This window comes from Polypterus senegalus, chromosome 9, assembly GCF_016835505.1.
Source record: "Polypterus senegalus isolate Bchr_013 chromosome 9, ASM1683550v1, whole genome shotgun sequence".
In the NCBI taxonomy this organism is placed as follows: Eukaryota; Metazoa; Chordata; class Cladistia; order Polypteriformes; family Polypteridae; genus Polypterus; species Polypterus senegalus.
In genome coordinates, this window is record NC_053162.1 from 14,109,357 (window position 1) to 14,136,287 (window position 26,931).

The window sequence follows — 26,931 nt, forward strand, 5'->3', positions numbered from 1 at the left end:
GTGCAAGGTTTTTTTAAAGTAAGAATTCCATTTTATCTTTGCTGTGTAGTGTCTCATTTCTTTGATTTAAAAATTTGCTTTTCCTCAGCAGGGACACTTGAAAACACTTTGTGGAGAATTAACAAATAAAGTTGGAACCTGTTTGGCAGTAGTTTGTGTTCTGTTCCTCCTCTCATGTACAGTCTTGATTGTCTGCCTATCACTTGATTTGAGTGTTTCAGTGACTAAAGGGTATACTTGGAGTACGTCTATCTCTCACTTTACACCTGATTGCTTTTTTACTTTTTTATTAGGGCAATAGAAAAATTACACAACCATTCTTGGAATAGTACCCTTGATCATGGACTAACAATCTGCATGACTTTTATTGCCAGACAACTGTAGCGCAGCAGCAATCGCGTCATAATGCGAGGCAGCCTGCTGTTCAGTTAGCCAGTTCCTGTCCTGTGACTGCTGCTTGAGCGGTGAGTGACACCATCTTCTAAATGATGCTTTTACAGTGGCTCTCAAGTTCTGTCGGTGCCTGCAGGCTTTTATGTCAACCAGTATCGCAGTCAGTGAGTTTTACCTTTAATTGATATTACGGTCCAACCAGCTGTGCTTTTTTTCCTTTTTATTTTGCATTCAGGAGAAGTGCATTTGTGTTGGATTTAATAAATACTTTATTTTTTTCCCATATCTTTAGAAGCTTAACTCATTTTTGTAAATTTGCTTTTTCTGCAGCATATGCTGTCTTAATTTAAATCTGTATATTGACAATTGATGCTGAACGTAGACAGGTAGCAGAGTAAGTGACACCGACTGCTAAAGAGCAGCTAATTTTAGTGTTAACCACTTGTGTGGTTATTAGTAAGTAATGGCACAGATAACCAGAAAATTAAAAAGGAGAAAATAATACAAAAGACAGGATTTTTTTTTTTTTTCGATTTTATTGAAATCAAATAACATTCCATGTAATAAATCAAGTTTTACAAAAATAGCTTTGAAACAAATCAACCCTACCCCTAAAAGAGAGCTAGACCAGCAGAGTAAAACTTTAAGCTAATAAAAATAAGTAAATAGATAAATGAATAAAGATCATCATCATCTCCTCCTCCTTCTTTTGGCTCCTCACATTAGGAGATCATCTTTTTCCGTATCTTCCTGTCATCATCTTGTTCTGTCACACCCATCACCTGCATGTCCTCTCTCACCACATCCATAAACCTTCTCTTAGGCCTTCCTCTTTTCCTCTTGCCTGGCAGCTCTATCCTTAGTACCCTTCTCTCATTATACTCCGCATCTCTCTTCTGCACAGGTCCAAACCAACGTAATCTCACCTCTCTGTCTCCTGCTTTCTGGTCAGTGCCACCATCTGCAACCCATATAACAAAGCTGGTCTCACTACCGTGCTGTAGACCTTCCCTTTCACTCTCGCTGATACCCGTCTGTCACAAATCACTCCTGCCACTCTTCTCCACCCATTCCACCCTGCCTGCACTCTTCTTCACTTCTCTTCCACAATCCCCATTACTCTGTACTGTTGATCCCAAGTATTTAAACTCATCCACCTTCGCCAACTCTACTCCCTGCATCCTCTTCACTCCACTGACCTCCCTCTCATTTAACAACAACATTTATATAGCACATTTTCATACAAATGTAGCTCAAAGTGTGCAAGGTGATTTACACACGTCTTTTGTGTTGGTGGTCCTACTGACCTTCATTCCTCTCCTCTCTACAGCATATCACCACCTCTCAAGGGTCTCCTCAACCTGCTCCCTACTCTCACTACAGATCACAATGTCATCAGCAAACATCACAGTCCACGGGGACTCCTGTCTAATGTCGTCTGTTTGTCACCATTGCAAATAAAAGGGCTCAGATCCGATCCCTGATGTAATCCCACCTCCATGTTGAAAGTATCTGTCACTCCTACCACAGACCTCACCACTGTCACACTTCCCTCGTACGTGTCCTATACAACTGTTACGTACTTCTCTGCCACTCCCGACTTCCTCATACGACGCCGCAGCTCCTCTCTCCTCACCCTGTCATATGCTTTCTCCAGGTCCACAAAGATGCAATGCAAATCCTTCTGGCCTTCTCTATACTTCTCCAGCAAACATCACATCTGTGGTGCTCTTTCTTGGCATGAAACTATACTGCTGCTCACTAATCATCACCTCCCTTCTTAACTGAGCTCCCACTACTCTTTCCTATAACTTCATGCTGTGGCTCATCAATTTTATCCCCCTGTAGTTACTACAGTCCTGCACATCCCCCTTATTCTTAATTGTCAGCACCAGTACACTTCTATAAATGAATAAAGATAAGTGGAGTGAAAGAGGGGAGAGAACCTGCTTCCTCAATTTAAATGCTTATTCTAAAATGTTATTGATTACATCCTGCCAAGTTTTATACAGATCCTCTTAAGTGAGAATTTTTTTTCCCCCAATTTAAATATTATATAACATCAGTTACCTACTCACTTAACAGAGGTGGGTCAAGATTATTCCAGTTGAGCAAGATACGTCTACATGCTAATAGTGCAGTGAAGGCGATTTACAGTTTGGTTGGCCTTCTCCACTTTAAGCCCCTCTCTGATTCCCCCAGACTCGGCTATTAATGAGCCAGGAGGGATTGGGACACCAAGGCTGTCTGAAATTTGGGTCCAGACCCAGAAAATGTGACCCCGTGAGCCTGGAACTTGATTGCAGCATTCGTAGGTTGGATCTTGCCCTGGAAACATCTTGGACAGTTTTAAACTTCAGCAGCAGCATACTGATAGACAATACCTTTGTAAAAAGTAGTAAAAAGTGTCCAGGGAACGAGTCCACATAAAAGAAAGTGGTAGGAGTGATCAGTGAAACAGAGAAAAAGGTAGAACGATGCAATCGATATAGAATTTTGAGTTGAAAAAATTCTTACGCGTTTTAAATTTCAGCTTCATTCAGTAAAAATGTAGCATAACCAGTTTGTAATTTCAGAATTTGATGCAAAAAAAAAAAATGCAAACTGGGAAGTAACAGCTTGCTTACTGTTAAAGAAGACATTGGTTGGGATGAACGCCTGCAGTCACAGGACTGAACTTGAGAGCCACTGAAGTGTGTTTTGCTTTGTTTTTCCAATGAGGTCGACTGGAGCACCTCTCAAAATTCCTCAGTTAAGTTGTTGTGGTGCTTTGGTCATTAAACTGTGTATACAAAACCAACGTGTTATCTGTGGTGGGCTGTAGGTTTGTGTTTTGAGCACTTAATCCACATACAGTGTGTATTGTGAAGCAGGCTTCCCATGTTAGACTACTTTCTCAGAACAGCACACGATATATGAGGGATGTTCAAAAAGTTTCTGCTCTTTTATATTTTCGTTGGAAACGGTTGATTGAGGTGGGAGGTGTAGGGATTGGGCATTAAAAAGTTGGTATGACGTTGGGGAAAATTGCATTGCAAAGGAAGGTGACTATGTAGAGAAGTGATTTGTTTTTGAAATTCTTAATAAATAGAGTTAAAAAAATAAGTGCAGAAAGTTTTTTGGATGTCCCTCGTAATAAATGTGAGGAGAAAAAAAAAAGGATTAGCTTAGTTTTGCTAAAACAAACTGCTGTTTCTCACATCCCGTGGCTTCTTAGGTAGTTTCAAACTCCATCCTGAAAGCTAAAAGGCACCTATCTTCTCTTTTTAACAGACAGATATTGAACGGCCATTATACCCGTGACTGACAATAATATTCCAGAAATTGACACAATTTCATAGAATTGTAATATATAACAATGTGTGGAAAATTAGGAGAATGTTAAAACTGGCATAGCTTTGAAATGGGCATGCATGATTTTAATTGTAAAAAATCTGAGAAATCTGAAACTTGGAAATCGTTAAACATTTTTAAAGGCTGTATGTAAATTAGGCACTTGTTATTATTTACCTAAGAAAAAGCCACCTCTGAAACTGGCAAATTACAAGGAGAAAATTGGCAAAAGGACACAGCCGCTGGGTGGAAGAAACCTGGAAAGGTGTAGAAGTCTGCTGCTTGGAGTCGTCTTTTCTTTGTTGAAGATGACATTAGGATTTGGTTTGTATTTAGTGAAGACGCCAACTGACAGCCTGGAAGGTGTTTGTTTGTCACACTCTCACACGCTCTTATTCCCTATCTTCTTGTTCAGTTGTCCATCTTTGTCATCCTCTTCTGTTATCTCAAGACAGTACTAGATATATATTTGAATGAGAAGAAATCTCTAGTGTCTGGGCATTCGGCTGCATGGATAAAAGTTCATTCTGTTCAAAAAATAAAACTGAAATGTTTCTTGAGAAAGCAATTTCGTTTTTGGCCATTTTTGAACCCAGAACTGAATGTTTGCAGCCCGAGTGAGCACATAAAAATGCTTATTAGTAGTACTAATGCAATCGCAAAGGCTCCTCTAATAACCAATTGGCATTTTTACACGTCCGTAATTAAGGATAAGCTAAGGGAGTTGACTATTAGAACAGTGGAGGAATGGCTGCTGCCACTGGGCCTCTGCAGTCGTAAGTGAATAATACATTTAAAATCAGTCATTTCAAGCAGTAATAGCCATTAGAAATGCTATTAGAAACATTGACTGTGTTCTTTACGTCAATTTAATGGTATCTTGATACTCATTTCTTTTTCCTACTTTGATCATCAATTTCAATCAAAATGTACATTTCTGGGTGTGTCAACTTTTGACTGATAGTTTGTATGGTTAGTCCTTCACTCCTTTTTAGAAATCTTATTCTGTAGTGTTAACAACAGTAAACAAAGTATAAAAATGTCTCTTTTACTGAAGTGCCACCTGAGATGATCGCCTCGTCGCCTCCCATCATGGGCCATCCTGATTACTCAAATGACATTTTACTATTTAATACGGGTGACTTTTTCGCAAGTAAAAGAAATGTGTAAACAACTAGAAAACTGGTCGATCTCAAATACATTGTCTTAGCATTAAAGAAATGGTGTGTGCATATATTTGAATTCTGCACAGTAGTTTGGGTAAGTAAATACTGTACATCCTCAAAAAACCTGCAGGATTATGGGACCTGAAAACAGCTTATTGGGTTAACTCTCTTGATCTAACAAGAGGGAAGGAATATATCAGCCATATATAAAATGACATTGTCATGCCTGTCCATTGCAATTCAGGGTCATAGGCACAGGGATTGATGCATGTTTAGGATGCAAAGCTTACCAAACTGACCTATATATAAATACAGCAGTTGGAGTACTAATATATATATATATATATATATAATATAAATATACTCGCACACACAGAGTCAAATGAAAAAGTTTGAGATCCCCTCTTAATTCTTTAGATTTTTGTGTATCATTGGCTGAGCTTTCAAACTTCCTTTTTGCAACTTCCTTTTAATATCTGACATGCCTTATGGACACAGTAGGATTTCAGCAGTGACATTAAGTTTATTAGATTAACAGAAAATATGCATCATAACAAAATTAGACAGGTGCATAAATTTGGGCCCCCAACAGAGATATGACATCAATACTTAGTTGAGCCTCCTTTTCAAATCTAACAGCCTCCAGACGCTGTTCTCCTATAGCCTCTGATGAGTGTCTGGATTCTGGATGGAGGTATTTCTGATCATTCTTCATACAAAATCTCTCCAGTTCAGTTCAATGTGATGGCTGCCGAGCATGGACAGCCTGCTTCAAATCATCCCATAGATTTTCAATGATATTCAAGTCAAGGGACTGTGACGGCCATTCCAGCACATTGCACTTCTCCCTCTGCATGAATGCCTTTGTAGATTTCCAACTGTGTTTTGGGTCATTGTCTTGTTGGAAAATCCAACCCCTGCGTAACTTCAACTTTGTGACTGATGCTTGAACATTATCCTGAAGAATTTGTTGATATTGGGTTGAATTCATCCGACTCTCGACTTTAACAAGGGCCCCAGTCCCTGAACTAGCCACACAGCCCCACAGCATGATGGGACCTCCACCAGATTTGACAACATGTAGCAGGTGTTTTTCTAGGAATGTGGTGTTCTTCTTCCGCCATGCAAACCACTTTTTCTGATGATCAAATAACTCCATTTTTGTCTCATCAGTCCAAAGCACTTTGTTCCAAAATGAATCTGGCTTGTCTAAATAAGCATTTTCATACAACAAGTGACTCTGTTTGTGGCGTGAGTGCAGTAAGGGCTTCTTTCTCGTCACCCTGCCATACAGATGTTCTTGTGCAGATTGTGCTGAATTGTAGAACGATGTACAGATACACCATCTGCAGCGAGATGTTCTTGCAGGTCTTTGGAGGTGATCTGTGGGTTGTCTGTAACCATTCTCACAATCCTGCTCATATGCCGCTACTGTATTTTTCTTGGCCTGCCAGACCTGCTGGGTTTAATAGCAACTGTGCCTGTGGCCTTCCATTTCCTGATTCCATTCCTTACAGTTGAAGCTGACAGTTTAAACCTCTGAGATGGCTTTTTGTTGCCTTCCCCTAAACCAGGAGACTCAACAATCTTTGTTTTCAGATCTTTGGAGAGTTGCTTTGAGGATCCCATGCTGTCTGTCACTCTTCAGAGGAGAGTCAAAGGGAAGGAAGCACAACTTGCAGTTGACCACCTTAAATACCTTTGACCACTCATGACTGGACACACCTGTCTGTGAAGTTCAAGGCTTAACGAGCTCATCATACCAAGTAATCAGCATTGAGCAGTGACAGGCATTCAAATCGGCACAATGACAAGGGGACCCACATTTGTGCACAGCCAGTTTTTCACATTTGATTTAATTTCACACCACTAAATACTGCGTCACTAAAAGTCTTTGTTCGGAAAACACCTCAGTACTCGGATGTTCTAGGAAATGAAAGACATACCACTGTTATCTTTTTTGTTGAAAGTAAATTATTATGCAGGCTGAGAGGGGTTCCCAAACTTTTTCATATGACTATACAGTGGTGTGAAAAACTATTTTCCCCCTTCCTGATTTCTTATTCTTTTGCATGTTTGTCACACAAAATGTTTCTGATCATCAAACACATTTAACCATTAGTCAAATATAACACAAGTAAACACAAAATGCAGTTTTTAAATGATGTTTTTTATTATTTAGGGAGAAAAAAAATCCAAACCTACATGGCCCTGTGTGAAAAAGTAATTGCCCCCTTGTTAAAAAATAACCTACCTGTGGTGTATCACACCTGAGTTCAATTTCCATAGCCACCCCCAGGCCTGATTACTGCCACACCTGTTTCAATCAAGAAATCACTTAAATAGGAGCTGCCTGACACAGAGAAGTAGACCAAAAGCACCTCAAAAGCTAGACATCATGCCAAGATCCAAAGAAATTCAGGAACAAATGAGAACAGAAGTAATTGAGATCTATCAGTCTGGTAAAGGTTATAAAGCCATTTCTAAAGCTTTGGGACTCCAGTGAACCACAGTGAGAGGCATTATCCACAAATGGCAAAAACATGGAACAGTGGTGAACCTTCCCAGGAGTGGCCGGCCGACCAAAATTACCCCAAGAGCGCAGAGACGACTCATCCGAGAGGTCACAAAAGACCCCAGGACAACGTCTAAAGAACTGCAGGCCTCACTTGCCTCAATTAAGGTCAATGTTCACGACTCCACCATAAGAAAGAGACTGGGCAAAAACGGCCTGCATGGCAGATTTCCAAGACGCAAACCACTGTTAAGCAAAAGAACATTAGGGCTCGTCTCAATTTTGCTAAGAAACATCTCAATGATTGCCAAGACTTTTGGGAAAATACCTTGTGGACTGATGAGACAAAAGTTGAACTTTTTGGAAGGCAAATGTCCCGTTACATCTGGCGTAAAAGGAACACAGCATTTCAGAAAAAGAACATCATACCAACAGTAAAATATGGTGGTGGTAGTGTGATGGTCTGGGGTTGTTTTGCTGCTTCAGGACCTGGAAGGCTTGCTGTGATAGATGGAACCATGAATTCTACTGTCTACCAAAAATCCTGAAGGAGAATGTCCGGCCATCTGTTCGTCAACTCAAGCTGAAGCGATCTTGGGTGCTGCAACAGGACAATGACCCAAAACACACCAGCAAATCCACCTCTGAATGGCTGAAGAAAAACAAAATGAAGACTTTGGAGTGGCCTAGTCAAAGTCCTGACCTGAATCCAATTGACATGCTATGGCATGACCTTAAAAGGCGGTTCATGCTAGAAAACCCTCAAATAAAGTTGAATTACAACAATTCTGCAAAGATGAGTGGGCCAAAATTCCTCCAGAGCGCTGTAAAAGACTCATTGCAAGTTATCGCAAACGTTTGATTGCAGTTATTGCTGCTACGGGTGGCCCAACCAGTTATTAGGTTCAGGGGGCAATTACTTTTTCACACAGGGCCATGTAGGTTTGGATTTTTTTTCCTCCCTAAATAATAAAAACCATCATTTAAAAACTGCATTTTGTGTTTACTTGTGTTATATTTGACTAATGGTTAAATGTGTTTGATGATCAGAAACATTTTGTGTGACAAACATGCAAAAGAATAAGAAATCAGGAAGGGGGGAAATAGTTTTTCACACCACTGTATATATAATATACTGTATAATTACTCCATGTTGCAGTACCAACTTGGAGAGGCCAGTATATCCTGTTATTTGAAATATCAGACTATGGAGGCACCACCAGCCAAAGTTAGAATTTGGAGCAGTACTACTTAAAATGGACTACAATTCCCAGCAGCCCCATGAGTACTATGCCATTGGGCAGCTTCAGCAGTTGCTGCAGGCTTTGCTGAGAGGAAACCAGATATGGTGCAGACTTCAAAAGTGAGCAAGAAGAAGCCAGTGGGTGGCAATTGTCTTATCTTTTTTGTTATAATTCTTCATCCCACATCCGGATTATAAGTACAGTTGCACATTGGAGTACAATGTTCTCTGGATTTATTTATCTGGCCTTACTGTGAGGATTCTGTTTTTGATTTCTCAAGGGTCTTCAATACCATTCAGCCAGCCCCGTTAAGGGCTAAGTTCATAGATACGGTATGCAGATAGATGAGCCTGTGGGGTCCTGGATGATGGTCTGTCGGTCAGGAAGACTACAGTTTGTGGGACTCGAGGACTGTGTGAGCAACACTTGAGCACCACAAGGAACAGGCCTGTCTCCTTCACTCTCTTTAAAATTACAAACCAAACGTTTCAGACATGGCGATTCAAGTACACATTGCATGCTTTGATTTAAGGAGATTTGCAGACATTTCAGTCACAGCACTTTTTCTGCATGGTCCCTACTATTTCAGGGCACTGTAATGTTTGACACACAGCAAAGGCAGGTCTATTAAAGCCGTTGTCATATTTAGTACTTTGTCACGTTTCCCTCGCATGCAATGACTGCTTGAAGTCTGCGATTCACAGACATCATCAGATACTGAGGGTCTTCTCTGAAGATATTCTGCCAAGCCTCTCATGCAGCCATCTTCTGCTTTGGCTTGTTTCGGGGGGCTTGTCCCCCTCAAGATTTCTCTTCAGCATACGGAAGGCCTGCTCAGCTGGATTGAAATCAGGTGACTGAATTGGCCATTCCAGACTTTTCCATTTTTTTAGCTTTGATAATCTCCTGTGTGGCCTCAGCCGTGTGTTTGGATCATTATCTTGTTATAGGAAGAAGTGCCGTTCTGTCCAAGTCCGAGGTGGGAGCCATTTACCGAACTTGAGCAGATCAGATGTTTCTACACACCTCAGAATTCACTGTGTGTCTGCCGCCAGCTGTTCCATCGTCAATGAAGAGAAGTGTGCCAGGACCTGTGGCAGCATCCATGCTCAAGCTATAACACCCCTAGTACCGCCATGTTTAACAGATGAGGTACTCTGTTTTAGTTCCTTGTTATCTCCACACTTTGTTCTCACCATCACTCTGATGAGGTTCATCTTTGTTTCGTCTGTCCACCTTTTCCCAGAATTCTGCAGGCTGTTTGAAGTCCTTTTTCACAAGCTGTAATCTGGACATTCTGTTTTTGTGGTTTCCATCTTGCAGTGTGTCCTCTGTGTTCCTGTTCATGAAGTCTTCTGTTGATAGTCATCCCTGACACACACACAGACACCTCTGCCCCCTTAAGTCTGTTTCTGGTCTGTCAGACAGGCCTTTGGGGTTTTTCTTGACCATAGTAAGGATTCTTCTGTCATCAGCAGTGGAGGTCTTCCTTGGCCTACCAGTCTTTTGTGATTCCTGAGCCCACCAGTGTGTTCTTTCTTCTTCAAGATATTCCAGACAGTTGATTTCGCTCATCGCTCATGTTTCACTGATGTCTCCAATGGTTTTATTCTCGTTTTTCAGCCTCTTAATGTCTTCATTGACTTCCATTTGCACAACTCTTATCCTCATGTTGAACAATGGCAACTGTAGACTCCAAGTCAAGGTGTCCTGTGAAGCAATGAGAACCACCTGAGGAAACACAAACACTTGTGACGTCAATTGTCTCAAACATTATGGTGTCCTTAAATGGGGGGAACTTTGGTGAGATCAAAATGTCCCCTTAAATGAAAGTCTGCAATGTGCACTTTAATCTGAATTGTTTGATTTGTCATTTTAAACTGTGGCGCAGAGGGGGAAATTAAAGAAAAATGTGTCTTTGTCACTAACATTATGAGGGCAGGCGCTGTGTGTGATACGGTGAAAGCATAATACACTATGTTGAGTTGTGTTATTTTTTTTGTCCAGTAGGTGTCACTGTGCACCCACAGAACCAGTTGTGGTGTAATGAGAAGAAATGAATGCACCGAGATACCATGACACTCGCTCCCTGACGCTTCTGTAAGTAAGACTGAAGTTCATCCGTCTTGGTCTGCTTTTATTGTTTTATTACACAAGTGTATATCATGCATGTAGCAGTAGGCAGCAGAATTGACAATCTGATTCAAGGCTGTCCAGAGGACATCTGCCACCATTTTAAAGTAAATTTAGCTGTAAAAATCAGACATTGCAGGCAGTTAAAAAAAAAATAAAGTGGATTCAGAAAATATTCAGACCCCCTCATCTTCTGCACACTTTATCATGTTGTAGATTTAATTTTAAATGGATGCATTTGCCATTTTTGCCCATCAGCCTACACTCGATAACCCATAATGACAAAGTGAATGCATGTCTCCAGAATGGTTTGCAAATGTATTAAAAATCCAAAATTGAAATCTCTCATACCTTAGAAGTATTCAGATCCCTCTAAATTATGATCAGGTGCCCCGTTTGCTTTAATCCTCCGTGAGATGTTTCTAGAACTTGAGAGGGAGCCCACCTGTGGCCAAATGAACTGATTGGACGTCATTTAGAAAGGCCCACGCGTCCCTGGATAGAGAAGGTCCTACAATTCACACTGAATGTCAGGATGAAACCCAAACCTTTGGGAACTCTCTGTAGATCTCTGTGCTCAATGTGTGCTGAGACACACAGACCAGGACAAGGGAATAAGACCGCTCGTAAAGCGTCTGGAGTAATCCCAGGTGACCTCAAGAATTGTGGAAACAAGTATGGAAACACCAGTTCTCTTCGCAGTGTTCATATCTGGGATGTGCTACCTGTCGGAATGACAAATGCAATGCATTTTATTACTAGAAATGTTTATGATGCATCATCTGTCAAAATGAAAGATACGCAAACATTTCACAGACAGTTTCCCTTGTGGATGCTTGGGGGGCGATGTTGCCCCGTGAAATCCAACAGAGAGATACTCCGGACATAGGTTTAAAAGCACTAAGAAGATTTTTAATCCTTTTCTTCACTATAGTGCCTCATAAGCACCACATCTGCCAAACACAGAATGAATAAATACAATAATTCTCCTCCCTTCATCCCAGCAAGTTCTGTCACACTCCCTCCCAACTCCGGCTCGCTTGCTGGGTCTCCACCAGTCCTTTATATAGTCCTTGACCCGGAAGTACTTCCATCCATGTGACTCGTCAGCACTTCTGGGTCCGATGGAGAGTTGTATTTTCCTTCAACTCAGAAGCACTTTTATCCTTCCATCCCCGTCTGCTATATGGGAAGCAGAAATCCCCGTGTGTCCCTGCAGCGTCACCTGGCGGCACCCACGGTCCCTAGCAGGGCTGTGAAGCTGAACTCCATATCCCATAGTGCCCCGCTATGCTTCAGGGAAGTCGCAATATAGAGTCCTGGGTGTGCTGGCTGGGTTGAGCTGCTGGCCATCCATCACACCTTTTATTAAGGTGGATGTTTGAATTAGTAGTAAAAAAATAAATTAAAAAAACTGGGCATCCTCCAAGTGATCAGATCCTGCCAGCAGTCTTGTGACGTACAGGTTAGGTGAATTAGTGTTGCGAAATTGACCCGTGATCTGTGTATGTGTGTGTGTGAGAGTGAGTGAGTGTGTGTATGTGTGTTCACCCCACAATGGACCGCTATTGTTCCTGTCTTGCACCAGTTGCCCCGTGGCCCCACCCTAGATAAGCGGGCTAAGAAAATGAATGGCTGGGTGAATGGACAATCCACATTGTAACTCCCTGGGTCCTGACCTGAGAGGGAAAAGTTCCTCAGGTGGCCAATGACCAACAGAAAAGGGGCCGACACCTGAAGAAGCTGACCATAAAAGGAGCTCCTGAGTGCTTGGATGAGGAGACACAAACAGAGCACTTTCTTACGTGTCTCCCCGCTGTTAATGTTCATTGTTTTGGGTGCATGGCAGCCACTGAGCCCCTGGAATGATGAAGACATAGCAACCGGACGAGCACACAGACACTGACCCTTTTATTGAGGTGGATTTATTTGTATTGTAATGTTGACATCAAGGTTATTTTTATAGTTTTGCCTTTTTATATTAGCTTTTATTTCTATATTTTTCTGACCTTACATGGAAATTCAGTTTAGTTTTAGTTTTCCTTCATCGTGTATTTTTAGTTTTAATTTAGTTTTAATTTTACAAAGACATTTCTATTTTATTTTTATATCTATTAGTTTCAGTTTTAGTAATAATGTTACGGTTAAAGAGCTAATAGGGAGTTTAGTTTTGTGTCACAATGAGACAGTGGTGTACACTTAATGGGTTTGAATACAATATGAGTTTAATGTTAGTGGAAGCTTACTACACTACATGACACACTATCTGGTTTTGTTTGTCTGATAAAAACAAGCATAATCAAAACAGATATATGAATATGAAGAATTTTACACAATTTTATAATTTTTCAAATATTTTCTGTGTCATTTGTGCTGAACAAATTTGCTCCGATTGTTGGCACTTTTTATCTTTTCCTTTTATTGCCCAAAATGAGCCAATCTGTAATGATATTTAGGTGAACTGTAAGGTTTGAGGGTTTTTTCTTATTCTAAATGTCTATAGCACACAACATATCTCACTCCAAGACAATGTGCTTATAATGAATGCCTTCGATATTACATTCAAAAATCTCCCATACTGGGCTTTTAATTTTCTACCAGCCATATTGATCTCTGATTCCAGCTCAGGCACAAACAATTTATAGACAGAATTTTTCCACCTGCAGACCTGAAAAGATATCAAAAAACAGATTCTACTGTGTTCTGACAGGTATGATTATGAAAATCATGGGGGCTTAGGAAGAATAGGGGTCTTAGGCTTGAATCAGTGAACAGACCCCACCCGTGTGTGTTGAGGGAAACAAAGAAAACCAAACATGTAGTTTCAAGTTTAGGGGCAGTGAGACTTGAATAGCCCACCATAAGAACAGTAAACCCATAATGAGCAGAGCAAGAGCAGCTAATAGGTGCATGGACAGGCACAAAACAACAGAGACAGCATCTGAGATTAGGAGCAATATATACAACATTATCTAAAACTGTTTATCCAGAGCAGGATGGCAGGAAACCTGGAGCCTACCCCAGCAGGTTTGGATGCAAGGTTGGAAAAATACCTGGTATGCAATATGAATGATAAGGCTGATGTTAAGAACAACAAGAATATGATATTTCAACTATTTATTTTGAGAGAGAAATAGACAGAAACATTGAAAAAAGGGGGGCAAATATTTTAAAATATAATTCTGCTACTGGATTAATTTCACAATATCAGGTACTTTGAGCTGTGAATATAAATTAAAAATGATCAATTAATATAATATAAACACAAAAACACATCAGTATGTTTAGTTTTTCATCAGTTGGACGACTTTGTTTGCCTACCTACCTGTAGTTCAGTAGAGACATTGTCAGCTAAGGAATTTTACACGGTTTGTGTCGCTCTGTTGTTAAACGACGTTTTTAAAGCAAAAGCGACTGGTCAGCAACAATAAGCTGATCTTGTACGATGACCTACTCAGTCTCTGGATCAGTGTTGTTTTATTTTCAGAAATCAGAAGTGGTCTCCCCTTAGACTTTCTCATGTGCTTGGATATGGGGATGGATATTTGAGGAGCAAACCGCATGACAATGATTATATTATTGTATTATGTTCATTAAAAGACCATCAACAAGAAATCAAATTAATAAGATATTGAACAATTATTATAAAAGTAAAGTTGAATAAATTGAACTCTGTAGCTCCTTGAATAAAAAAAAATCGAGTATGTGTTCAGGTAAAGTACAACTTCCGGTTGATGGATTTGGCCCAAATGTTAATACAGATTTACAATTCTGGTGTAACAACCACATGCCAAATTTCATCCATCTGTCTAGTTGTGTTTCTGAGATAATGTGTTTACACACACACAGACATCATTCCAAAAAATGGTATTTTCGGACTCGGGTAGGTCTAAAACGTCAAGATTCAACAACATCTCAAGGTCGAAATTGTTTCATGATTACTGTACTTGCTTGATACTTCGTGTGTGAAGTGGCAGGTGAATTACTGTCAACACAAAGAAGGCACCTGAGAAATAAACTGAAACGTTACTCACTCGTGATTTTTCTATCCATACTGTAAAGGTTTTGTTGACCATCACATTCCGATTTCAGGTGTTTAAATTACAACTTGATATGCAACAAGTGAAAAGAAAGACGGTCCAGCAACTTGCTTTCTATTAACAAGCTTTATGCGCCCATATTCAGCTCGCTCTGTCAACACAAATGCTGTGTATACACCCGCCCTCCGTCACCTGCCGCCGTTTACTGGATGAATATGTGCGGGCGGCTCGTGGTGGATGACTTTCTGTTTTAGAATTAAAAGATCTAAGGATTAAAAACTAACAGCAAGAATATTCATTCAAAAATGAAAAGTAAAATTATTTTAGTAAATTATTATTTTATTTCAGTTAGTCATTCCAGCTACTTTAATAGTTTCATTTAGTTTTTCATTTCAGCTTTAATTATTTTATTTCAGTTTATGAAAATGTTTTTTTAATAGTTTCAGTTTTGATTTTAGTTTTCATTAACTATAATAACCTTGGTTGACATCACATTTAATTGCTAAAAGTCCTGCTCTGGCTGCCTTGTCTGGAACTTGTTCTTCCACTTATTGCCACTAGAGGGCAACCTGGCCTGCTGTCTCCAGTGGTTCACAAGCTGAGTTTTGGTGCCCCTGTGTAGCTGCAGGTTTTTGTGTTCCAGGGAGTTTCATTTTCATCTTCTTTCGGCTGCTTCCATTAGGGGTTGCCACAGCGGATCATCTTGTTCCATATATTCCTGTCCTCGTCATTTTGTTCTGTCACACCCATCACCTGCATGTCCCCTCTCACCACATCCATAAACCTTCTCTTAGGCCATCCTCTTCTCCTCTTCCCTCGCAGCTCTATCCTTATTACCCTTCTCTCAGTATATCCAGCATCTCTCCTCTGCACATGTCCAAACTAACACAAACTCTGCTTTCTGACTTTGTCTCCCAACCGTCCATCCTGAGCTGACCCTCTAATGTCCTCATTTCTAATCCTATCCATCCTCATCACGCCCAATGCCAATCTTAACATCTTTAACTGCCACCTCCAGCTTTGTCTCCTGCTTTCTGGTCAGTGCCACCGTCTCCAACCCATATAACATAGCTGGTCTCACTACCGTCCTGTAGACCTTCCCTTTCACTCTTGCTGATACCCGTCTGTCACACATCACTCCTGACACTCTTCTCCACCCATCCACCCTGCCTGCACTCTCTTTTTCACCTCTCTTCCACATTTCCCATTACTCTGTACTGTTGATCTCAAGTATTTAAACTCCTCCACCTTCGCTAACTCTACTCCCTTCATCCTCACCACTCCTCTGACCTCCCTCTCTTTCACATACATGTATTCTGTCTTGTTTCTGCTGACCTTCATTCCTCTCCTCTCCTCTCATATCTCCACCTCTCCAGAGTCTCCTCAACCTGCTCCCAACTATCGTTACAGATCACAATGTCATCAGCAAACATCATAGTCTATGGGGACTCCTGTCAGCGCACCATTTTACCTTTTGTCACTCTTGTTGTTTAATTTGCTGCTCTTTTAGATGATTACAAAAGTACAAATTAAAATTTTTGAGAACTTTTTGTATTGTTTGCTAAATGTTTTAATGCACTGCGACTCTTACCAGAAAGAGTGGTTTGAGGTGAGATCTTTCAGTGCTTACTTATGTTTTGTAACTTTTGTTTTTTAAGACTTCACTTTTTCTTTGCCGTTTGCTCTCAATTGTTTTTTTTTTTGACTACCGACATTTAATGACACTCTGAGCAGACACGGGTGAATGCTAATGGGGAGCTCATTCACTATTTGTCCATTAGTAAAAAAGAAATATATTAAAGAACAGAACATGAAAAAGTAAAAAGGATGAATTCTTACCTCCCTAACACACAAATTCTTGCTTTATTCTGCACTTTTCTTTCAGCATATCAGTGACAGGTCGTGTCAAATTGCTGTTAGATGTCATCATGTTTGTGTAGTTTGTACCTGGGGTGGGGTGAAGGTTGTGTTTGTGGCACCAGGGGGCGCATTTAGGCTTCCTGATGCTGGCCTGTCAAGTTATGGCCTGTGTAGAGAGTGAAAGTGACCTACTTGTGAGTGTGAATTACGTGTACACCAGGGGTCTCAAACTCCGGTCCTGGAGGGCCGCAGTGGCTGCAGGTTTTCATTTTAACCCTTTTCTTAATTAGTGACCTGTTTCTGCTGCTAATTAACTTCCTTTGAATTCATTTTAATTGACTTGCTCTTGAAGACTCAGACCTCTTCATTGTTTCTCTTTTTCCTTAACTAGCAGCCAGACAATAATGAGATACAAAATGAGTCAAAACATGACCAGCAAACTGTGTCCCTCATACAATATCTGAAAATAAAGAAAAATGAAGGACTCAGGAATGCTGATCAGCTCAGGTCCACTAAACAATCTACCGGTGCTCTTAGAAAAGAGAAAATCAACAATTTCAGAAATGTCTGCTACTGCACAATGAGAGCAGCAACACATCACGGAATTAAAGAACGGGTTTCATTAACAAGAAACGGCGCCTGATTAAGCAACTGGTTGGAATTTGCGGCCCTGACTTAGTTGGTGTTCTGTTGGCTCACTCACTTCACATCTCATTTCTGTTTGGGTGCCATTGAAGGAAAGAAAAGAAGCAATTCAGAGGAACGATGAAAAAAATTCAGGAGAACAAACCTTAAAAAACAAGTCAATTAAAATGAAAGGAAAAGGAGTTAATTAGCAGCAAAAACTGGTCACCAATTAAGAAAAGGGTTAGAATGAAAACCTGTAGCCACTGAGGCCCTCCAGGACTGGAGTTGGCGACCCCCTGGTGTACACACACACACACACACACACACACACACATACAGGAGTGATGGCCATACTAATGAGTACTGGTGGGGGAATCGGTGGTCAGTGAATCGAAAACCGGAGATCGAAATTTTTGAGGAACCTAAAGCCCTTTGCTCCTCCCCCATAGACGACAGGTTATGATGGGGGAGAGCAAAAAAAGCAAAAAAATCATAACCGGGCCTACACTGATATGGACTGGCTGATTAAGTGCATGAGCCAAAACTCTGTTGACTTTTTATGGCACCTAATTTGATCCATTGTCGTTTTGCAGTATAAAGAGCTCTGATTGGAGTGTTTGTGCGTCTCTCCTTCTCTCGCTAGTTGCCTCGGTCATGAACTACAAGATGTCCAGCGTTTGGAAAGTGCTGGGCTCTGATGACGTTTTTGGATTGATGCTGTCACACCCGTGTGAGAAGTGGGGGGGTCATGCTCAAGGTTGGTGTTTAAATTGTAATTCCATCCCGAGTTGGGAGGGGGTGCTGTCACTCACATCATCTCCTCTTTCGATTGCCAAGGCCCCCAGATATCACTTGTGCTCCTGGCTCCGCCTCTTCCATTCTGGATGCCATATAAAGACCACTATCTGTCCATGTCATAAAGACTCGCATCTGAGAAGGCGTGATACTCGTAATTTAAAATATTTGTTGTTTCTTATTTTATATGCGTATCACCGGCTGGTGCCCCAAATCTTTGTTTGTGTGCGCCTTCAATACAAAAAAAACTAAGAACTAACAGCTTGGTAAATTAATGCTGCAGCCCAATTAAAAGCAGGACTGGTTGGGATGAAAACCATCAACCAACATGGAAGAGACTGAAGTGGAGGACCCCAGTTCTATAGGTGTGGAATAGCAGGTCCGCGGCTGGGAAATTTGTGGGCCGTTTTTAAGTAAATATATAATTAAATGACCGGCTCGATCTTTGTGGGTGTGCACACTCACATTGCTGCGGGAGGTTGGTGAGGCAGTTGGGGCGAGACGCCCCTGTACGTGAGGGCGAGGTCTGTCTGTGTCAGTTTCTTCACTGGCCTTCTGCGGTGTGAGATTCAGGAGCTGTGCTAATGGGAGCACATAAAGGGGAGTTGGCATGAGAAAAAGGAAAGAAAGGAGAGAGAAAGGCAGCAGTGAGCGAGAGCCAGTGCATGACGGGAGGAAGCATGCAGACGGGAAGGTGAGCTCCAGGAAGGGGCATGTGGCCAGCACTTAGGCGGGTGCTAAAGGAGGAGCAAACCGTTCTGGCCAGTAGAAGCCAGGTATTGGCAGCAGTGCAAGCAGAGCAGGGCTCTATGGCCCCCCGTGGGATTGGTGGTGGGCATATGAGCCGGGCTAAAAGGTCGTCTGTGCTTGTTGGAGGGATGTCTCTCTGTACTGCGAGGACTGATCAGGGTAAGACGGCGAGATGTGTTTTAAATGAAAGGCACCAGGGCTCAGCATCATAAAGGTTCAAGGTTGCTGTATTTAGACACGTTTACACAAGACAACATGACATTTGCCTCCTCAGTTGCACCTAATAAGAAGAGAGAGGTTGGGAACATAAGCCGATAGCAGGTTGCCACACACACCACACAACAAACCACCCAGATTGGGCCCAAGTGCAGCATGTGACTCCTCAGCACCACACTGGAACAGTGTGAGTTTTTTTTATGGTGGCTGGAGTGCCAGTCCTGCCACCAACCCCCAAGTTTTTCCTGTAAGTTGGAGCACCCGCTTGCAGATTAACGTCATACCCAGGATGAAGCAGTTGCAGGTTAGGGGCCTTACTCAAGGGCTCGGCAGGGTAGAGGCACTTCTGGCGTTTATGGGATTTGAACCTAATTGAAGGGCGCAGATCCCTAACCTCAGAGCCACCACTCCGCCACTACCACTAATAACAAAACATAAAGAAATAAAACAACACAAACAGAGACGAGACAGGTTAAGGTATGGCAGTTTGATACGCACAAATGGTTGCGGGATACATATCAAACCTTAATCATTTTCTCTGATACTCCTTATTAAAAAGTCGTATGGCACTAGGACAAAAGGATATACAGGTGAGCTGCTCCTTCACAGGTCAGTCACCTCCTCCTCAAATGATGGACCGTGACATGATGGAGAAGCCAAGTCCTCTTGCAGATGAAGTCTCCTTGTTGAGACTGGCGTTCAACTACGTGTTGGTCATCCCAACACCTATCACAACTTGCTTCTTCCCTAGCCAGCAGGGTGTGAGGTGACCTGTTGGAGGCCCGACTCCTCAGCTGATTCAACCCTCCATGAACCCACCAATCTCCACTACCGTCTCCACTGTAGGCCATTCAGGTGAGCTTTCTCACACGATAGACTGTGACACAATGGAGAAACTGACTTCTCTTGAGAGATGAAGTCTACCTATTGAGGGCTCCAGTGAAACCCTCAAGAGTACTTCCATTTTAATGGTCTTGTCATTAACTGTCCCATGGTATGGACCACTAGAAGAAACATCTTTACAGATGAGTCAGCTTTCTTTGCCTTGGAATTTTTATATTATTCAGAGTTTATGTGAGTTATGTGACCTGAGATGGTTTGATGTCCTGTCCAGGTTGATGTTTACAGAGTGGGCTGCCACAATCCGCGCTCCCAAACTTGGATTCAAGGAATGGATCGTTGGATTTAAAGAAAGTAGCAGCCACTAGGTCCTATCATTCAGTCCCATGGTATCTCTTCTCAGACCACAACGTATCAACTGGAATCTCTGCATGTCTCCCTGATATTACAAACTGGATGAAGAAAAGCTCAACCTGGGAAAGACGGACCTTCTTCTTAACCCAGCTTGTCCATCTACTCAACTAGTTATTATCGCTAACACCCGCCATATCGGTACACATCCTTGGGGTGGTGAATGATGGCCAACTGGCCCTCATAGACCATGTAGCTACGGTTTCTTGGCCATTGCAGATTTACTCCATACAATAACCGCAAGGTCAGACCACATATGAAAGAATATACAGGTCCAGGCTCTGGTCTCATCACGTCTGGACTACTGCAACTCTCTGGTGGCAGGAGCACCAAGAGAAGTCTGACTCTCCACCAAAATGCGTCAGCACGTCTGGTGTTCAACCAGCCGAGGTGGGCACATGTCACTCCTCTCTTCAGAACACAACTCCAGCTTCCTGTAGTGCCACGTCTTAAATTCAAACTCTTGATTCTTACCCACAGAGTAGTCAGCAGGGTTAGGCTTAGGGTTAGTCTGTATGGAGACACTTGCAAGGTCTTCTGCTCCTCCTCGACCACTCCGCCACTACCACTAATAACAATGGTATAAAATATCAGTCCAGACTCTTTCTGGCTGGTGATGCCAGTTGCCCACCTTCATTTGAACTTCTGAGACCCTCAATATGATTAAGGAGCGTTTGGAGACTCTTGTGTTAAGTGAATTTCTGCTTTAAGTGTTAGGATTTGTAAATCTAGGAATCGTAACTCACTTGTATTTTATTCTGAGCTCTTCACTTGTGGACATCAATTTTGTCACATTTGTTGCCCAAACAGTCCCCCAGACTGATTATATTGAACTCATTTGTAAGTCACTTTGGGTAAAAGCATCCGCTAAGTTAATAAATGCCAATGTAAGTTGTTCCCAGTTTAATTAGGTATCCCATCCTCTCACTTCTCTCTTTATGCTTAGATCAAATTTGAACTACATTTTAAAATTTAGAAAGTATAATAAATGAGGGCTTATTTTTTAGAGAACAGTGCCAGTCTGGTGACGATGACTGGAGCGATTGAGAGCAGCCACTTTCAGTTTCTGGAAGTACAGAGTCCCAGAAAAAGCAGAACACAACAAATAATGAATGCCTGTAAAAACAAAATAGCGGTTAATTGACATTTATGTCACAGTTTACTTGAGCACTTCTCGCTGTTGTATGTCACTGTGACAGGAGAAGTGAGTGACCCAGCCAAAGCCCGCAAGTGACGTACCTCACGCAGCCTGTCAGGTGGCCGCATATTGGGACTTGTTCCAGCAGCTTAAGAAATGAATGCCGTCTTGGCAAAAACCACATAAAAGTCTGCCGTCATATGCAAGGTGGCTTTTCTCGTGTGTCAAACTCAGAGATTCAAAGCCACGGTGCCAGACAGAGAAATAGAGTCTGAAACAATTAAGGAAAACAAGCTAAACTGCGGAAATGCCAGGCTTTACATGACAAGCCTCCGTGTTTTCTCACGACACGGACTGTGACGTGCTGGGTGTGAAGGAACAACAGCCTACTGAAAAAAAGAGAAGCACGAGAGCACATCAGCAGAGAAACCTATGGGTCAAAATAGTGAGACGACTGGCAAGACAGGCACTTGTGTGTATGGTGCCAGGGAATCCATTCGGTGTACTGAATTAAATGTGGAAATGCTGAACAAAATATACGAAAGCGTCAGAAACATGACAACATACATTTACTCTTTTATTTCATGCAGCTGTGCTGTCCTAAAATGGGAGAAAATCTAATCAGATTAGACCTTAGTGTTAATGTTTGCAGTGCACCATCTGTTGAAATGTATTTTGTAATGCATGTAGTAATAAAATGCATTGCATTTGTCACTCCAACAGATGTTGCATTACAAACATTTATAGTAATAAAATGCATTACTACAAATGTTTGTGATGCGCCATCTGTTAGAATAACAAATGTAATGCATCTCTGTTAAATGCCATTTGGTTTGGAATGGTAAAAGCAGTGTTAATGTTTGTGATGCACCCTCTTTTGGAATGACAGATGCAATGCATTTTATTACTACAAATGTTTCTGATGCACCATCTGTTAGAATGTCAAATGCAATGTCTACAGTATGTCCTGTATTGGTATGGGATTTGTAAAAGCAGTTTTAATATTTGTGTTACACCATCTATTGGAATGGCGGATGCAATGCATTTTACTGATTCAAATATTTGTGATGCACCATCTGTTGGAACGTCAAATGCATTGCACATGTCTCTGTTATATGCCATTTGGTATGGGATCCATAAAAGCAGTGTTAATATTTACATTACTCCATCTTTTAGAATGACAGATGCAATGCATTTTTTTAGTGCATATCTTTGTGATGCACCCGGAGGAAACTCGTGGACACAAGAAGAACAAAACAACTCCACGCGAGGAACACCTGGGACATAAATCCTAATTTACATGTTGTGAGGCAGTACACTGCCGCGTACACACAACTGTACTATAAACAGAAGAGGGTGCACATCCTCAGTCTGCACCTCCTATCTATTATATAGTGCCTTCCATATCTATCTATCTATCTATCTCCTTTCATATCTATTATATTTCACCTTTCATATCTCTCTATTATATAGTGCCTCTCTATCTATCATATAATACCCTTCATATCTATCTATCTGCTATATAGTGCCTTTCATGTCTATCTATCATATAATACCCTTCATATCTATCTATCTATCTCTCTATCTATCTATATAGTGCCTTTCATGTCTATCTATCATATAATACCCTTCATATCTATCTATCTATCTATCTCTCTATCTATATAGTGCCTTTCATGTCTATCTATCATATAATACCCTTCATATCTATCTATCTCTCTATCTGCTATATAGTGCCTTTCATATCTATCTATGTATCTTTTTTATTTTTAATAAATTTGCAAAAACCTCAAGTAAACTTTGTTTCACGTTGTCATTATGGGGTGTTGTGTGTAGAATTCTGAGGAAAAAATGAATTTAATCCATTCTGGAATAAGGCTGTAACATAACAAAATGTGGAAAAAGTGATGCGCTGTGAATACTTTCCCGATGCACTGTACATGGAAAAAATAGAAGGACCTAAAATTCCTACTCTGTCGCAGGCTACTGTTCTCAGACAAGGAAAAAAAATGGAATAACCCAAAGTGGCAGAATGAAAGCAGGAACGAGCCTTCAAACTGAAATGGCTCCTGTTATCAGCAAGAACCAAAAAATGGTAGCTCCTGTGACCGACCCAGGACTAAACTCGAGGACTCCTGCTACTTGTTGTCTTTACAGTGTTGTGTGTGCTTGTTAAGACACGAGGAACAAAACTGGCATGTGCACATTTTTGGAATTCCTTGCATACATTTTGCCTCAATCATGGCAGCTGGTTATTACCCCGCAGCCCATCAGGTAACATATTATGGACTCTGAGAGAAGGCAGCAGGATTGTGTGTGTCCATTTTAAGTTAAGTGGGCCTGAAGCTTCCTGAACATTTTAAGGAATGTGGTAAAATGTGTTCAGTGGGGTGTTAATTGTTTCATTGATTTAATGCTTTTTATGGTTTTAGCACAACCCAGTGTTTTAAAACTCACGCGGGGACGAGATGACTTAATGTGATAATTACCAGTGGTGCTGCAGTGAATTAGCAAGCACCTGCTGGGAGCCAGACTGCATAAGAGAGGATTGTCTTTGTTAAGAAAAAAATGTGGCATTTGAAAGACAGTAATTGTGGGATCATAGAGCCAGGGAAGCAAAAGGAAGGAAAAAAGCGGGGCAGCATCGGCCAGGCCCTTTAGCTAAGAGCTGGAGTGAGGGCCGCGTAAAGGGTCCGCGAGGTGGCTGTGATCCTCTGTGTTGCTTCGCTACTCAGGGACAGACCACAGGAGCCAGGCGGAAGGTGGGAGACGCAAGACATAGTGGCATCTGTTTTTAAGAGTTGCAAGTGCTGGCACTTCGAGATGGTGTGGTGGGTCGGGTTGCATTTTTGTAGCCTTCCAATATCCTGACGAGGACTGAAGAGAGAATACTATTTGGGCTCTTTGAATTGTGTATATATTTATTTTCACCCTCATTTCACCTTTCAGCTTAAGGGTGAATCATGTAATTGAGGGCGGCAGTGGAAATTAAGAACAAATGCAGGTTAAGCCAGGAAGTACACAAAGAGTTGTGGGACACTGGAACAAACTACTGAGCCATGGAGTTGACACAGAAACCTTGACAACCTTGAAGAAGAATCTGGATGAGACATTGGGACAGCTGAGCTATTAGCTAAACAAACCGGCTCGACGGACTGAATGGGCTCCTCTTGTTTGTCCCATTTCTTGTGCTCTTATGTTCTCTTGGAAGATTTTACTTTTTTATTGTTATACAACTTTGAGTCACAGTGGCTATTTTGACACTTCTTCTTCTTTCGGCTGCTCCCGTTAGGGGTCGCCACAGCGGATCATCTAGTGGCTACTTTGATACTGATCATTTTAAATTCCATGCAAGTCTTTATTTAGGTTACCTTCAGGCCACCACAAAAACTGGAGAAGAGCAGGGACTTGCACTTTAACTTGGAAGCCTGAAGGACCGTCAGGTGTCTCTGGCTGTGCTTTGGACTGGTCCTCCTCTTATTTGTCGATTAGGAGTTTCTCTGTCGCTGTTGCTAGCTTTTCATCCGACTCTGCTCCATTGACATGTGGAGTGCCACAGGACTCGGTTCTTAGAGCGAGGGTTCTTGAGAAACCCTCAATACCATGAGGACTGATTGAGGTCATTAATGTTAGGTAGAATGCCTAGAGGGGGCTGGGTGGTCTCGTGGCCCCTGCAGATTTTGTTTTGTTTTTTTCTCCAGACGTCTGGAGTTTTTGTTTTTTTGTTTTTTTCTGTCCTCCCTGGCCGTTGGACCTTGCTTTTATTTTATGCTAATTAGTGTTCCCTTTTCTCTCTTTCTTCATCCTGAAAAGCACTTTGAGCTCCATCATTTGTATAAAAATGTGCTATAGAAATAAACTTTGTAGTTATTGTTGTACCTGTACTTTTCTCTTTATATATTCTTCCCCTATCACAGATTCTTAACTCTTTTAAGGATATCTCGTATCATCTCTATACAGTTGATTTACAGCTTTATTTTTCATTTAAACCTAACCAAATGAATACTTTGGTCACATTGGTTGATTGTCTGTCTCAGGTTAACGACTGGCTCAGTAGTAATTACCTGCGGTTGAATTCAGGAAAGACTGAGGTACTAATTGTTGCTCCTCCTATTCATTATTCTGAGATTAACTTAAAATTATCTTCTGTCTCTCCTGTTATTAAGTCGAGTTTACGTAACCTTGGGGTGATTTTTGACCAGGCCCTGACACTTGATGTATATTGTAAGATCAGTCAGCCACTCGTGTTTCTTTCATTTAAGAAATCTTTCTAAACTAAGAAATGCTGTTTCAAAGTCAAAATTGGAGATGCTTGTTCATTCTTTTATTTCCTCACGACTTGATTACTGTAATGCTCTCCATACGGGGTTGAGCAAGTTGTCTCTCTCACATCTTCAGTTAGTCCAAAATGCAGCTGCCAGGCTCCTACCTCGTGCTAGCTGGAATGATCAAATCACTCCCATTCAACGCACACTGCACTGGCTCCTAGTGTTTTATAGAAGTCATTTTAAAGTTTTGGTACTTACTTTCAGAGCTTTGCATGGACAAGCTCCTGAGTACCTAACCAGCCTGCTCCAACGCGATACAGCTTGTTGGACTCTTAGATCTGGGCAACAAGGCCATCTAGTTGTCCGATGCATTTGGTTAAAAACCCGTGGGGATTGTGCCTTTCAGTCCGTGGCACCAAGACTATGGAACCAAGCCAGAAGTCTACATGACCATCATCATCAAGTCCTTCCAAGAGAACCCTAAAGACAAAGAGGACTGTTTCATTTATGTTTGGTAGAATGCCCAGAGGGGGCTGGGTGGTCTCGTGGTCTGAACCCCTGCAGATTTTATATTTTCTCTCAAGCCGTCTGGAGTTTTTTTTTGTTTTTTCTGTCCCACCTGGCCATCGGACTTTACTCTTATTCTATGTTAATTAGTGTTGTCTTAATCTAATTCTTACTTTGTATTTTATTTCTCTTTTCTTCATCATTTAACTTTGAGCTACATTATTTGTATGAAAATGTGCTATAGAAATAGATGTTGTTGTTGAATAACCTGCTTTAGAGTCTGCGCGCAGCTGAGTTTGTTGATTATTTTAATAAAACTAGGGGGCTTTGCCCCCTGCTCGCTTCACTCACTAACCCAAAGGGCCTGTGCTACCCGCCAGCCACTTTGTGTCTCTGCCGCTCGCATTGTGAAGAGGGGGGCTGAATGCACCCCAAGGAGATGCGGTCCCCAGTGGTTTTTTTTTACCTCCTCTTTGCTCGATCAGCTGCTGCCTTGCTTCTGCTGCTGTGCCGCGTGATCTGCATCTCACACGGCGCTTCTAACATTTAAAAGCCTGTACAGCAGCTGTCCATTTCTCTCACTGCTTTGTCTCTCTTCTCCCCCAGACATTCTCTGCTCATGTTGGGGGTCCCTCTCCTGAGTCGCGTCCCTATGAAGAGGAAGATTTTTTATTCTTTTAATTGAGAGACCCTCC

General features: G+C 41.6%; 1 long non-coding RNA gene across 2 annotated transcripts; it reads left to right on the forward strand.

Moving 5' to 3' along the window:
- Positions 1–13: 13 nt before the first annotated feature.
- On the forward strand, positions 14–26,931 carry LOC120535119. Of its 2 annotated transcripts, none has more exons than XR_005634855.1 (3): positions 14–464; positions 10,659–10,751; positions 26,843–26,931. It is a non-coding gene; the product is annotated as an uncharacterized LOC120535119 (long non-coding RNA). The 2 variants fall into 2 exon arrangements; XR_005634854.1 differs by having other exon boundaries at positions 10,662–10,751.